Genomic DNA, 14162 nt, shown 5'->3' on the forward strand with positions numbered 1-14162 from the left:
GACTGAATTTTTTTTTTTACCAGCTCTAAATAGAACAGAACAGACTAGCAGACAGGCCTGTGGTTGTATGTTCCGTGGTAGAACTTTCCACTGTCCTTTAGCAGAGACAGCTTTTGTGCATCAGTCTCATGTGCATGCACCACTCTTGCTGTTTCTCTTTATGCGTTGGGGGAGGAAGTAAAAGACCGGACTTTTCTTCTGAAACCCACAACTAGGTCCATCTCCTCCCCCTGAGCCAGTGCAATGTTATGCATTTTGAATAAGAGTCCTACTACTACTCATGAGGCACCTGTTCTGCAGTGTGAAATCGCCTTCGCAAGAGATTTTATCAGATGCAAATAATGGAACAGGACTTAAATAAAGTCCTAATTGTGTCCTAGAACAGTCACTCCAGTCATCATCCATCTTCGTATTAAACTAGTGAATTTCAGCCGTGCTGGCATCTCTCCCTTCTCTTCCCCTTCTCCCCACTCCCTTTTAAACTTCTATTTATATTCTCTCAGTTGTCTCTGCCAGAAGATCTCATGTGGCTACATTAGGCCTTTTCAAAAAGAAAGTTGGATTACAGTGATATTTCTCCCCATAGGACACAGCATAAAAGGAAGCTACAGTATAACTTCATTATAGATGTACTAAATCTGGCCTATTTAAATGGAAAGCTTAATGATGCTAGGAAAGGCAGGAGTGCTTTAGTTCTGGAAAACTAAACAAAAACTGTTTTGTTGTTTACTGAAGCTGACTGGTTGACGCTAACATAAATTCTGCTGTGGGAAGATGGAAAAGAGAAGATTCAGTGATAGCGGCCGATATGTTCCCCAGAAGTTTATTTTCACATAAGCAGGTTGTGTTGTTGTGTTCTGAGGTTTAATATTTATGGCAAATGGGTTGTAAAAAAATAACTATACAGCCACATGTCCTTTAACACATTGGAATAAATTCCAATTTATTTGTGCTTTTATATATGGACCACTGGCTTCTTTGCTCACGTAAGCAGCATTGACCGCAGAAGAGTGCTTCTGGTTATTGACTTTGGCTGGGTTGAAGTGGTTTGTCCTATGGAAAGGGCAACTGCTAAAAAACCTTGGTTTTGGGGATAATGCCAGAATAAACAACCTTCTGTGAGCTCACAACTGACATCAGACCACAGTCTGCATAGTTGAGGGGGAACTAAAAAACAAAAATCCTGGTGACAATGCAGCAAGTAACATGTCATATTTCATGTTTTCCCAGATTTTGGTTAAACTCATTTTTCTCTCTCCAACATAGGAGTCTTAGTGCTGCTGAAAGATGCTAAGGGTACGTCTACACAGGAAAAAACCAGTCTCAGAGCCCAGGTCAACTGATTTGGGCTTGTGCTGTGGAGCTAAAAGTAGCAGAATAGATGCTCAGGCTGGAGCCTGGTCCCTGAAACTTCCCCTCTTCTTGCCAAGTTTCAGAGCCTGGACTCCACCCTGAACGTCTACACCACTACTCTGAGCACCACAGCGTGAGCCGGTGTCAGTTGCCCTGGGCTCTGAGCCCGCTGGTGGGGGGTGTTGCTATGTTGACATACTGTTAGAGGGCAGCTCTGTAACGGCAATTTCTCAGTTCAGGGCCTGAAAGCTAGATTTCCCACTGAGGTACTGAAACACCTAAAGATGCAGATAAATGATTTTGCAAATCCCACCTGCACGTTAAGGTGGCCAGTAATTTAGGCCTGAGGCTCTAAACACAGTTTTTGTACCCGTCTAACTACATTGGTGAGGGGGGGTCATTTGTTATTTTGAACTGAGATGTAATAGAGTGGATGCAGTATAAAGGTGCCTTCTACTGATGTAGTTTAATCCCCTTCCCATAAGGGTAGGAGCACACTTATAACTGTAGCCACACTAGGGGCGCGGTCATGCTTTAGCTCAGGAGTGGCCAACGTGAGCCTGAGAAGGAGCCAGAATTTACTAATGTACATTGCCAAGAGTAATGCATCAGCAGCCCCCCAGCACCTCCTGCCTGCCGGCAGCCCCGCCAGTCAGCGCCTCCCGCTGGCTGCAATCAGCTGTTTCACGTGTGCAGGAGGCTCTGTGGGGGAGGACCAAGGGCATGGCAGGCTCGGGGGAAGAGGCAGGGGCCTTGGGGGAAGGGGTGAAGTAGGGGCAGGGCCGGTGGCAGAGCCAGGGGTTGAGCAGTGAGCACCCCTGGCACATTGGAAAGTTAATGTCTGTAGCTCCAGCCCCGGAGTCAGCACCTATGCAAGGAGCCGCATATTAACCTCTGAAGAGCTGCATGTGGCTCCGTCCGCAGAGGTTGGCCGCTCCTGCTTTAGCTACTAAACTATGCAGTCTTGTGTGACTTCTCATACTGCTGTGGAAAGTCCCCCTGGAACATCACTGGAAGTGAGAGCAGAGCCAGCCCCAGAATGAACAGGAGTATCATCTTTCAAGCCCACTGCCTCCCAAAGGAGGTGCCATCTGTAGGGGAGAGAGTGCTTGTTCCCACTGCTCGAGCTAACTATAATTCATAACATGTACAGTTTGGATCAGACCACTGAGAAGGAAATGTCAAAGCATTACAAGCCAAGAGGAGCTGGCCCAAAAGACAGCTGGCCCTGCTGGTCTTAACAGAAAAATCCCTCCCCCACCTCCAAAACCATGATCTTTTGAAACAGTTAATGGCTGAGAGAATCTAAAGCATCTTTGGAATGTATAAAAGTCAAAGACTTTGTGTAGTCGAGTAGCTAAACAGCTCCTGCTTTTGTTTATATTGGGCCTAATTTGTCTCCCTTTCATCCCTGCCAGTCAGAAATCACTGTATGGAAGTCAAAGCAACCCTATCGGTGGAAGAGGAGAACCAGGCCCCTGGACTTTCATGCACAGAATTTCACAGTGTTTCACAGAGAGAAGCAGTAAGACCTCCAAAGCAACAGGGTTCTGAGACTGAAGCTTCTGCCCGTGATCTCAAGCAGGGACTTCTTTCCCCTCCTACCAAAAAGCTGGCCGTGACGGGTTGGATCACAGAAACCCTCTGGGCGTTGCCAACTGATGTGCCAAGACTACTTCTGCCCCTACTTTCCTGCCCTGTCAGCTTAGGACTTCAGTGGCCTGCCTGGTTTGAGCCAGACCTGCTAGCCTGCTGCAAACCCAGACCCAGGTCTGAACCATGTCCCCTAACAGCTGTTAAGTTTAACTGAAAGCAGCTTACAGAAGTGTTCCTGTCTTTAACACTCAGATGCCCAACTCCCAATGGGGTCGAAATCCCAAATAAATCCGTTTTACCCTGTATAAAGCTTATACAGGGTAAACTCATAAATTGTTTGCCCTCTATAACACTGATAGAGAGATATGCACAGCTGTCCCCCCCCCCCCCCCCGCAGTATTAATACATACTCTGGGTTAATTAATAAGTAAAAAGTGATTTTAAATACAGAAAGTAGGATTTAAGTGTTTCCAAGTAGTAACAGACAGAACAAAGTGAATTACCAAGCAGAATAAAATAAAATATGCAAGTCTAAGTCTAGTACAGTGACAAAAACTGAATACAGATCAAATCTCACCCTTAGAGATGTTTCAATAAGTTTCTTTCACAGACCGAACACCTTTCTAGGCTGGGCACAATCCTTTCCCCTGGTACAGTCCTTGTTCCAGCTCAGGTGTTAGCTAGGGGATTCCTCATGAGGGCTCCTCTTTGGTCTGTTCCACCCCTTATATATCTTTTGCATGAGGCGAGAATCCTTTGTCCCTCTGGGTTCCCACCCCTCCTTCTCAGTGGAAAAACACCAGGTTAAAGATGGATTCCAGTTCAGGTGACAGAGTAGCAGCTATGTTAGTCTGTACCTTCAAAAAGAAAAGGAGTACTTGTAGCACCTTAGAGACTAACAAATTTATTTCAAGAAAGCTTATGCTCAAATAAATTTGTTAGTCTCTAAGGTGCCACAAGTCCTCCTTTTCTTTTTAGTTCAGGTGACATGATCACATGTCCTGTGAGACCCCCAAGGCTTCATTCCTCCCAGCCTGCCTCACAGGAAGGTCTGCCTGCAAACAGAGCCATCCACAGTCAATTGTCCTGATTGATGGGAGCCATCAAGATTCCAAACCACCATTAATGGCCCACACTTTGCATAATTACAATAGACCCTCAGAATTATATTTCATATTTCTAGTTTCCAATACAAGAGTGATACATTTAGACAAATAGGATGACCACACTCAGTAGGTTATAAGTTTTGTAATGATACCTTACAAGAGACCTTTTGCATGAAGCATATTTTAGTTACATTATATTCACACTCATCAGCATACTTTCATAAAATCATATAGAGTGCAATGTCACACTGGCTATCTCCCACCTGCAACCACTGGCCCACCCCAAACATTGACCTAGTTGCTGCTTCGCTTCCCTTTACACCTTCTCTGAGGAAAGTGCCCCTGAAGTACAGGATGGGCTATCTGTGGGGAAATTAAGTTTATTGCAGCTTATGCTCATGAATGAGAGAAGTGTGGGATTCTGAGCTTTCTTATACAGTGAGCCACATGCCAGTGTCACTTAGCACAATTTGTTCCACAATACCCTATGTGTGGGGGACTGGATGGTTTATGGCTTAGTGATGGGCTAGAGAGAGAGCTGTACACTGTTTGAATCCGAGCCACTGGAGGCTCTAGGAAATAAAGTGATAGCCTCCATTCAATTGCTAGTGAACAAGTGTGCATGTGACAACCCCTGTTCCCCATTACCGTTCTCAGAAGAGAAGTAGGAGAACTGTGAGTGGCTTGTGGTGGCTGAAATAATGTTCTACTGCTGGAGAAGAACGCCTTCCAGAACAGGCTTGAAGCACAGGGGGGTTGGTGTTGTACCTTTATTCCAGGACTACCCAGATGATTTAGGTCCTGTTCCTCGGGACAGAACCTGGTCGGGGGATGATGACAAAAAGCGCCACTCTTATTCCCTGATCCCTGGATAATCCAGGGTCTTGTCTGGCCTTCATACAAGTTAGAGCAGTCTCGTGGTTCAACCCAAGGGGCTGATACAGCATTTTGGAGTTACCAGAATGCAGTATTCCTCGGGCCACGGCATCCATCCTTAGTCTCATCTCCAGTGTGCCTCCTATGATACCTGGAGATTCTCCAATGCTCAGGAAATCCTCACTTTTGTGATTAGGATAGCTTTATAGCCCATTTGTACTACCATACCACAGTGACACAAAGAGGCTGGAATGGGGCCCTGGACCTAGCTGTTAGTTGCTGCAATTCTTGGTCAAGTAAATTAATATCTTCTTTAAATGCCTCCTTTTAACATGCTTCCGGCCTACCATAGGTGTTGCTTATTCAGACTTTTGTGAGGTGCTTTTAAACCTTCTTCAACCACATCTGTGAAGATGTCATAGCTCTGCTCCAGGTAAATGCTCACACCTACTGCCACATGTAAAAATGTGCACACACGCAACCTGGGCCTGGCCCTTACCATTTCTAAAGCTGTACCGATTATGGCTCTGTTTCATGGAAATATGAGCCACTCTCCCATCCCCCTGTATCTGCACACAGCGATTATTTTATACAGCTCTTCTTCCTTTAAGATTTTAATGAGCCAAACTTATTTTTAATCTGATTTAACTGTGCTTTGCTGAAATGATCTGAGGGCTAGATTTCACTCTACACACACAGGGAGGCTTTCCCAGGCTGAATTAGTCCACCATATAAAAAGCAGTCTGGTTTTGGCAGGAAGTGGAGAAACGAAGGTGATTTGCATTTTATTTTTCTTTCCTGCTGCAAATCCTAACTTGTCACAACTCACTCAGTGCACAAGCGAGGGAAAGACTTTGGTGGACAATGTTCTCTGGGAGATGAGTGCTAACCGCGGCACAACACGGCTGAGTAGAAACCTAATATGGCCCACAGTATCACATACAGCCAGGGCTGAACACCGCAGGCAGGGGTGAGCTGGAGCCGGTTCGCACCGGTTCGCACGAACCGGTTGTTAAATTTTGAAGCAGTTGTTAACCCGCTTCTCTGCAGGAGGTGCTGCGGCTTTGATGGGCTCTGGCTGGGAAGTGATGTAATTCCTCCTCCGGCCACCGGGGGCGCTGCGCTGCGGGAGCCATGTGGGCTGAGCCTGGCCCTGCACACAAGCCCTGTTGCTGCTGCTGCTCCCCTGGCCCTGGGGCTCCCGTTGCTGCCTGGTGGGTCCCCGGCTGCTCTGCTGGGCCTGGGCTGCGGCATCCTGCTCTGCCCGTGAGTACCCACCACCCTGCCCGCAGCCAGCCCCTGCCTGCAGCCACCCCCTGCAGCCCCTGCCACACCCCCTGCAGCCCCTGTCTGCAGCCACCCTCTGCACCCCCTGCCTGCAGCCAGCCCCTGCCACACCCCGTGCCCGCAGCCAGCCCCTGCCTGCAGCCACCCCCTGCAGCCCCTGCCTGCAGCCAGCCCCTGCCACACCCCCTGCCCGCAGCCAGCCCCTGCCTTCAGCCACCCTCTGCACCCCCTGCCTGCAGCCAGCCCGTCTCCAGCCAGCCCCTGCCGCACGCACCCCCTGCCCTGCCCACAGCCAGCCCGTCTCCAGCTACCCCTGCACCCCTGCTCGCAGCCAGCCCCTGCCTCCAGCCACCCCCTGCAGCCCCTGCCACACCCCCTGCAGCCCCTGTCTGCAGCCACCCTCTGCACCCCCTGCCTGCAGCCAGCCCCTGCCACACCCCCTGCCCGCAGCCAGCCCCTGCCTCCAGCCACCCTCTGCACCCCCTGTCTGCAGCCAGCCCGTCTCCAGCCAGCCCCTGCCGCACGCACCCCCTGCCCTGCCCACAGCCAGCCCGTCTCCAGCTACCCCTGCACCCCTGCTCGCAGCCAGCCCCTGCCTCCAGCCACCCTCTGCACCCCCTGCCCGCAGCCAGCCCCTGCCGCACGCACCCCCTGCCCTGCCTGCACCAGCCCCTGCCGCACCCCCTGCCCTGCCTCCAGACACCCCTGTCTCCAGCCCCTGTCGCACCCCTGCCCTGCCCGCAGCCGGCCCCTGTCTCCAGCCACCCTCTGCACCCCCTGCCCGCAGCCAGCCCCTGCCACACCCCCTGCCCTGCCCACAGCCAGCCCATCTCCAGCCACTCCTGCCCGCAGCCAGCCCCTGCCGCACCCCCCTGCCCGAAGCTAGCCAGCCCAACACCCCCGTCTCCAGCCAACCCCTGCCGCACCCCCCTGCAGCCCTACCCAAAGCCAGCCAGCCCCACCCCCCCTGCCCTGCCTCCAGCCAGCCCCTACCTCCAGTCAGCCCCTGCCCTGCCTCCAGCGAGCCCCACACCTCGCCTCCAGCCAACCCCGCACCCTCCTGTCTCCAGCCAGCTCTGCACCCCCTGCACTGCCCGCAGCCAGTCCCGCACCCCCTGCCTCCAGCTAGCCCTGCCCCATGCCCCTGTCTGCAGCTGGCCCCAGGGAGCAGCTGGGACCCACACATGTGCACATCCTAGGGTGACCAGACAGCAAGTGTGAAAAATCAGGACGGGGTGGGGGGTAATAGGAGCCTATATAAGAAAAAGACCCCAAAATTGTGACTGTCCCTATAAAATTGGGACATCTGGTCACCCTAGCGCACCCCCCAGGGAGTGGCGGGGACCCACACATGTGAAACGGAGCTCATTTCTAGTTCAGGCCCATCTTTTTAAAAAAGAACTTTAGGCAGGGTTAACATACATCCGTATTTTCCCAGACAGGTCAGGCTTTTTGGTTCTTAAATTGACGTCTGGGAGGAATTTTTAAATTTTAAAAAATCCTCCCGGGAAAATACGGACGTATGGTAACCCTACTGGGTACAAAAAATACATACCGTGGCACATCCCTTAAACCAGAACTTTTTATAGGGAACCAGTTGTTAAGATTTTGGCAGCTCATCACTGACTGCAGGCCTGGCAAACTGTAGACAGATTGGAGGGAATATCAGAGGTTTGAAACAACAATGATTAAAGAGCTGGAGGGGCTTATTTATGAGGAAAGATTTACAAGAGCTCTTTCTCTCTAGTTATTTTTGTTTTATCAGAACAAAGGGGGAACTGTCTACAAGTATTCAAAAGGTGTAACAGCACCACTGAAGAAGAAGAAATGTAAGGTATAATTAGGACTAACAGAATAAACTGAGCAAAGGAAAAGATGCCATGAGTATCAGGAAGACAATTCTGCCTCTGAGGTCTAATAGACTGGAATAGTCTCCCCAAGAAAAAGGTGGAAGACTCATCAGTTGGGACACTTAAAACTAGACTGGACAAAGCACTGGACAATATATTGCAGAGACCAGTCCTATATTAGCATGGGGATAGATAAAATGACCTCAAAGCTCTCTTCGTTTTCTGACGTACTGAACCAAATTCTATTCTTGCAGTGCAAATTAAGATTCACTCCTCTGAAGCTTAAGCGTAAAACTGGTGAAAGGAGCTGCTGTGCTGCTCATGAGAGGCAATGAGAAGTCCACTAACTTCAGTGAGCTTTGGATCAGGTCCTATGTGAGGAGAGGATCAAATCCAAAGTTAGCAGAAAGGAAGAAAGTGAGTCACAACAAAGATTCCGACAAACATTAGACATTCAAACCTGGACTGGAGCAAAAAGGAGATGCATAGATAAGTGTAATAACACAGTAGTAATGAATATAAATTTTTGGTCAATATTGGTACAGTTTCTTGAAACAGCAGAACTGAATGTAGCCCAGGGCTAAACAAAAAGGAAATGATCAAATTTCAATGTAGCGTTTCAGAACAAACAAAGCTATTTAGCGAGTGGCTGTCCCTGGTCTTAAAAAATTTATAATAGGGAAGAGACTCCTTTTCATGGCCTTTGTGTTTTTCGACCAAGCTAGCTACAGAAAGCAGCTTGGAAAAAAAAATAGGAGAGCATAAAATTACAGCACATCAAGACACATGATTAACTTGGCATTCACTAGCGATGGATGCACTTATTAGTATGCAAAGGCTAGTCTTATGCTAGTCTAACACTTTCTCTAAAATATAATATGCAGCTCTGTTTTAAGGGGTAGTTAATTGGCCACAAAGGTATGAGAATGTGGAGAGCCCTGAAGGCCTGTTACATCTTAGACCTTGCTCATAAGAAAGAATAATGAAAAATGTAGGGAACAGGTAGGAGTCTCCTATTGACCTTTAGCCCTTGACATGCTCTAACAGGCAAATGGATGGGCCTGAGAATGCGTCAAATGAAGTACTGCCAAAACCCCTATTGACTTCAGGGCTGAGGCTGGGAATTTTAGCTCCTTGTACTAAAGAGTCCATGTAATTTCTAGGGCTGTCAAGTGATTAAAAAAAATTAATCATGATTAATCGCACTGTTAATAATAGAATACCATTTATTTAAATATTTTTGAACGTTTTCTACATTTTAAAATATTGATTTCAATTACAACACAGCATACAAAAAGAAAAGGAGTACTTGTGGCACCTTAGAGACTAACCAATTTATTTGAGCATAAGCTTTCGTGAGCTACAGCTCACTTCATCGGATGCATATTGTGGAAAGTGTAGAAGATATTTTTATATACACACAAAGCATGAAAAAATACCTCCTCCCACCCCACTCTCCTGCTGGTAATAGCTTATCTAAAGTGATCACTCTCCTTACAATGTGTATGATAATCAAGTTGGGCCATTTCCAGCACAAATCCAGGTTTTCTCACACACACACACACCCCCACACACAAACCCACACTCCTGCTGGTAATAGCTTATCTAAAGTGACCACTCTCCTTATAATGTGTATGATAATCAAGGTGGGCCATTTCCAGCACAAATCCAGGGTTTAACAAGAACGTCTGAGGAGGGGGTGGGGGGTAGGAAAAAACAAGGGGAAATAGGTTACCTTGCATAATGACTTTATGAAGTCATTATGCAAGGTAACTTATTTCCCCTTGTTTTTTCCTACCCCCCCCCCGAGACGTTCTTGTTAAACCCTGGATTTGAAGTCATTATGCAAGGTGATCTATTTCCCCTTGTTTTTTCCTACCCCCCACCCCCTCCTCAGACGTTCTTGTTAAACCCTGGATTTGTGCTGGAAATGGCCCACCTTGATTATCATACACATTGTAAGGAGAGTGGTCACTTTAGATAAGCTATTACCAGCAGGAGTGTGGGTTTGTGTGTGGGGGGTGTGTGTGTGTGAGAAAACCTGGATTTGTGCTGGAAATGGCCCAACTTGATTATCATACACATTGTAAGGAGAGTGATCACTTTAGATAAGCTATTACCAGCAGGAGAGTGGGGTGGGAGGAGGTATTTTTTCATGCTTTGTGTGTATATAAAAAGATCTTCTACACTTTCCACAGTATGCATCCGATGAAGTGAGCTGTAGCTCACGAAAGCTTATGCTCAAATAAATTGGTTAGTCTCTAAGGTGCCACAAGTACTCCTTTTCTTTTTGCGAATACAGACTAACACGGCTGTTACTCTGAAAACAGCATACAAAGTGTACAGTGCTCACTTTATATTTTTTATTACAAATATTTGTGCTGTAAAAAACCAAAAGCAATAGTATTTTTCAATTCACCTCATAGAAGTACTGAAGTGCAATCTCTTTATCATGAAAGTTGAATTTGCAAACGTAGAATTAGGTACAAAAAATTACTGCACTCAAAACCAAAACCATGTAAAACTTTAGAGCCTGCAAGTCCACTCAGTCCTACTTCTTGTTCAGCCAGTCACTCAGACAAACAAGTTTGTTTACATTTGCAGAAGATAATGCTGCCTAGTTCTTGTTTACAATGTCACCTGAAAGAAGAGACATTTGCATGGCACTGTTGTAGCTGGCATTGCAAGATATTTACTTGCCAGATGCGCTAAAGATTCATATGTCCCTTCATCTTCAACCACCATTCCAGAAGACATGCATCCATGCTGATGACAGGTTCTTCTAGATAATGATCCAGAGCAGTGCAGACAGACGCATCTTCACTTTCATTATCTGAGTCAGATGTCACCAGCAGAAGGTTGATTTTCTTTTTTGATGGTTCAGATTCTGTAGTTTCCATGTCGGAGTGTTGTTCTTTTAAGACTTCTGAAAGCATGCTCCACACCTTGTCCCTCTCAGATTTTGGAAGGCACTTCAGATTCTTAAACTTTGGGCTGAGTGCTTGTGCTGTTTAGATGTTGCTTGTAATTATTAGAATTGTGAGCACTGGCTGTTGGAAGTCTGAAAGGACAGGAAACAGGAAGGAGGGGGAGGAGTTGAGAGGCTGGGAGAAAGCTACAGAGGGTGCAGCAGCATCTTGGTAAAGGGGTTTCCACTTTGAAAATAAAGTCCTGTTGAAGCTTGTTAGTACCTTGCCTGGTTGATACAACTTTTTGGCGACGAGGATGGATCTTCTGCCTCTGAACCCACCTGCACCCTTTCTGTAAAGCCCAGGTGAGCCTCCAATTGCTTTTACTACCTGGATCCATATGTTTGAGACTTATCTGCTTGCAATCAGTGCTACAGATATTTCTGAAGTAAGTCCAGGCTGTGACTCCTTTGCAGAAAAGTTCACTACCACTGCAGACGCACAATTGCAAGAGGAAAACTAATGAAGAACCACTGAATCAACAAATTCAAAATACAGTAAAAGCATGTTTTTGCTGTGGATCCCCACAACACCTTGCAAGCTACACAGGATGTCCAGCAAAAGTGGCTCAGTGCAATCATTGCAAAAAGATTGGATATTTTGCTAAAGTATGTCGCAGTAGCCAGTTCAGTCAACAGGTGCATGCATTTACAATACCAGATGTTACTCTGCTGAGCGTGGACAAAATCACTACTGCACATATTCCAGAACAGATAAAGTGCACTGTAAACATTTCCGCCATACCCTCAGGCAAACCACACTCTATTCAGCTAATGTTGGACACTGGCTCAGCAGTATCTGTACTACCTGATTCCATATATCTGCATTACTTTAAAGATGTGCCTCTTGGTAAAGGGGTTTCCACTTTGAAAATAAAGTCCTGTTGAAGCTTGTTAGTACCTTGTCTGGTTGATACAACAGTGCTGTAGCTATCTTTAGAAATCTCACATTGGTACCTTCTTTGCGTTTTTTCAAATCTGCAGTGAAAGTGTTCTTAAAACGAACAACATGTGCTGGGTCATCATCCAAGACTGCTATAATATGAAATACATGGCAGAATGTGGGTAAAACAGAGCAGGACACATACTATTCTCCCCCAAGGAGTTCAGTCACAAATTTAATTAATGCATTTTTTTTTTAACAAGTGTCACCAGCGTGGTAGCTGAAGCATGAAGGGGCATATGCTAAACATTCGTATCTGGCACATAAATACCTTGCAATGCCAGCTACAAAAGTGCCATGTAAATGCCTGTTCTCACTTTCAGGTGACATTGTAAATAAGAAGGCGGCAGCATTATGTCCTGTAAATGTAAACAATCTTGTCTGTCTTAGCAATTGGCTGAATAAGAAGCAGGGTGGATTTGATCAAAGCACAGTTAAATCAGATTAAAAATAAGTTTGGCTCATTAAAATCTTGAAGCAAGAAGAGCTGTATAAAATATTTGCTGTGTACATTGATTTAAATTGATTTAAATCATGATTTAAACCACTAGTCAGGAAAACTTGACTTAATCATGGATTTCTACATAAAAGTGCATTCTTGTTGGTTGTTATAACCTTAATACATATTTTTCACAACTCCAGAGATAGATGAGATAGATGAGACCCAAACTGCGTCTCTTTTACGGCCTGCTGCCATTATAGGTTTTCCCTTCTAGTGAGTGAATGGTTCTGTAGACCTCAAATCAATGAAGGCTATATTCAAAAAGACCTCAAGACTTCTGGAATATGCTGCTTAAACAGTTTCACTTTTGTTTCTACGCCTGTCCCTCCCTCCTCGCATTTATCTCCAGACTTCTTCTCCTTGTCCAGATCTATTCCACCCCGAACAATTTTCTATTCACTGAACTTTTTAAAACGTTGGTAAGGGATTGACTCTGTGTATACAAATTTGTAGAGGGACAATAGGGTTGAGGTCTGTTATTTCTCACCTCTCTATATTATTTATTTTAAAAGATTTTTGCTGTTAACAAGCATGTTATCTCTGGAGACACAAATCCACAGTCAGAACTGCAAAACTAAGCATCTCTGATGATATCTTCTAGACTGAGCACTGAATCCCATCGGGTAGCTAGAAAGATTAACCTAAATAATCTATACAGAAGCCCTTGGAACCACTTAAGAAGATTGGGTCCTTAATCCATGAAGTATTGGAACTCATTTACAAAACTTTTCTTAAACATTACATGAATATATTGTCTCATACTATAGAATTAGAATTTATAATCCCTATTTCATGATAAGATATCTTTGAGCTATAATGTGTCTTAATTAAAGCTACCTTTTAGATAGGTTTTTTCCTCAAAAAGCATTTTATCAAAAAATCCGATTTAAATTAAAAAAACCCATTTTTAAAATTTTTTTAAATCGTTGATTTTTATCCATCCTGATAAGAAGTAGGACTGAGTGTACTTGTAGGCTCTTAAGTTTTACATTGTTTTGTTTTTGAGTGCAGTTATGTAACAAAAAAAATCTACATTTGTAAGTTGCACTTTCACAATAAAGAGATTGTATTATGGTACTTTTATGAGGTGAACTGGAAAATACTATTGCTTTTATTCTTTACAGCACAAATATTTGTAACAAAAATAAAAATATAAAGTGAGCACTGTACACTTTGTATTCTGTGTTGTAATTTAAATCAATGTATTTGAAAATGTAGAAAAAAACATCCAATTGGTATTCTCTTGTTTAACAGTGTGATTAAAACTGCGATTAATCATGAGTAATTTTTTTGAGTTAATCACGTGAGTTAACAGTGATTAATTGACAGCCCTAGTAATTTCTAGTTTTATTAGACTCCAAAGAACAAGGTATGTCTCTTACATAGTCTTCATATAGGAGCACCATGTGTTTAAGGTAGATACTTCCTTGGCAGAAGAAAGGGGAAAGACAGGAAAAGCTAGTATCTGCTGCCCATTATTGCTTCTTCAATCGTTCCTCTGTCATGGTCACTAATTAATCTCAATTATTCTGGGACTGGCTAGCAATCTTTGGATTCCAAAGAGTCTTAATCACAGTCATGTGGAGAAGTGAAGAGGGACAGGAGGAGGAGAAGTGAAGAGGGATAGTAGGTAACACAGACTCAGATTCATGTCTTCAGGCAGCAGAGGTCTCTAGGATTC

The sequence above is a fragment of the Lepidochelys kempii genome, chromosome 7 (genome assembly GCF_965140265.1).
Source record: "Lepidochelys kempii isolate rLepKem1 chromosome 7, rLepKem1.hap2, whole genome shotgun sequence".
NCBI classification, from domain to species: Eukaryota; Metazoa; Chordata; order Testudines; family Cheloniidae; genus Lepidochelys; species Lepidochelys kempii.